Source organism: Penaeus vannamei, chromosome 35 (genome assembly GCF_042767895.1).
Source record: "Penaeus vannamei isolate JL-2024 chromosome 35, ASM4276789v1, whole genome shotgun sequence".
Lineage (NCBI taxonomy): Eukaryota > Metazoa > Arthropoda > Malacostraca > Decapoda > Penaeidae > Penaeus > Penaeus vannamei.
Genome location: NC_091583.1, coordinates 16,235,163 through 16,237,662, shown reverse-complemented (window position 1 = coordinate 16,237,662; position 2,500 = coordinate 16,235,163).

The window sequence follows — 2,500 nt, the reverse complement described above, 5'->3', positions numbered from 1 at the left end:
TTGTTAAAAATAGACTTCTCGTAACCTTTGTCTATCTATTCCTTTCGGTTATTCTGTTCTATTCATTCTATTTTGAAATAGAAATACACATATAGATGGATAAATTGATAGATGGACAGATCGGTAGATGGAGATAGATAGATAGATAGATAGATAGATAGATAGATAGATAGAGAGAGATAGAGAGAGAGAGAGAGAGAGAGAGAGAGAGAGAGAGAGAGAGAGAGAAAGAGAGAGAAAGAAAGAAAGAGAAAGAGAAAGAGAAAGAGAAAGAGAGAGAGAGAGAGAGAGAGAGAGAGAGAGAGAGAGAGAGAGAGAGACAGAGAGAGAGAGAGAGAGAGAGAGAGAGAGAGAGAGAGAGAGAGAGAGAGAAAGAGAGCGAGAGAGAGAGAGAGAGAGAGAGAGAGAGAGAGAGAGAAAGAGAAAGAGAAAGAGAAAGAGAGAGAGAAAGAGAGAGATAACGAAATAAACAAATCAACAAACAAAAAGAAACAACATAAACAAAATAACACCACACGCCCACATAATTAAACAAAAAACAATCCAACTTTTTTACAATAAGAACAACACCCCTTATTACAAACACCGATACTGATGTTTTGCATAAATAAACATTCAGTTGAAAAGACAAGTTTGGCTTTAATGACATCACGCCTCTTTCACACCAGTATCATTAGTCTCTGTGATGAATTAATGGCATCACTAATCATCTCATATTAGCCACGTTGATGTCTGTATGATTGTCTTTGTCTGATCAACGCTATTTTTCTTTTCTTTTTTTTTTTGCTTTGTTTTGTTTTTTGTTTTTGTTTTTCGAGGTGAGGAAGGTTAAAGGTTAAAAAAGGGAGGGGCAGAGTCAAGAATATTTGTTTACTAATCTTTTTATCTATGTGTTTATCTCTTGATGTATGTTTATCATACTTTATCATACATATATATATTTATCATAATCAACTGTGTAGCATTCTAACCGTTTTTCTTATCTATATATCTTTATATATTTATATATTTATATTTTTTCTATCATTTTTACTTATTTTGTATATATGTTTTGATTAAGAATATATTTACTGTCTTTCTTGTGTCCATCCATGTTCCATCTATTTGTCTATTCATTCGTTTGCTTGTTCTTCCATCTCTCTCTCTCTCTCTCTTTCTATCTATCTATCTATCTCTCTTTATGTATTTCTCTTTCTTTCTCTCTGTCTATTCACTAGTTTGTTTTTTCTTATGTATCTCTCTCTCTCTCTCTCTCTCTCTCTCTCTCTCTCTCTCTCTCTCTCTCTCTCTCTCTCTCTCTCTCTCTCTCTCTCTCTCTCTCTCTCTCTCTCTCTCTCGCTCGCTCTCTCTCTCTCACTCTCTCTCTGTCTCCTCTCTCTCTCTGTCTATCTATCTATCTATCTATCTATCGTTACATCTATCTATATATTTACCTATCTATCTATTTAGCATTTTGTTTATATATATCTGCATATCTATTAATCTCTCTTCACTTTTCTTTATCTACCTCTCTGTCAATCCATTTTCATTTTCTTTCGATCTTCTAAAAAAAAAAGAAAAGAAAAAAAAAGAAGAATACATAATGATACTTTCAAGCAGGCGCCTAAATAAGATAGCAAGAAGATAGTAAAATGATTAACATTCAACAACCATTTAAAACAACTAATTCTTAACACATGAAACTGTCAAAACAATCTTCATGATCTTTATTCATCATTTCAACTCCTGAATAACAACATTTTCAACATTTTCCTTAGTGAAAGACGTTGATTTTCATTCGTTGTGAATTCCATGTAGACATCATATTCGTAGCGGTACATCGGCGACGCTGCATCTGATCACGTGACAAGGGATCCGTCAAAGGGAGGTCATGGTACTCGATCGGCTGTGGATGTGGTTGGGGAATCCGAATGATAATTTTGATAGAATTGTCGTAATAGTAATAGTAGCAATGATAATAACGATGACAATGGTTACAATGAGGATGATGATAGTAACTATGGTAATATGATAACAATAGTAATGATGATAGTAACTATAATGATATAAGAGCAATAATAATTGTAAGGTAATGACAGTAATAGTAATAGTGATAATAACAGTGATGACTATAATAATTGTGGCAATGATGATGATATGGATGATTATAACAATAGTGATAATGATAAACACAATAGTAATGATTATAATGATGATAATAATGATAATGATGAAAGTAATGATAATAATTATGAAAGTGATAATGATGATAATGATATTAGTAAAAGATAATCATGATGATGATGATAATGATACTGATAATAGTAATGATGGTAATGATCATAACAGTAATAATAATTAGGATAATGATACTGAAAATTATAAGGATAAGGATAATGATAATGATAATAACAATAATGATTATTATGTCAATAATAATGATAATAATAATAATAATAATAATAATAATATAATAATAATAATAATAATAATAATGATAATAATAATAATAATAATAATA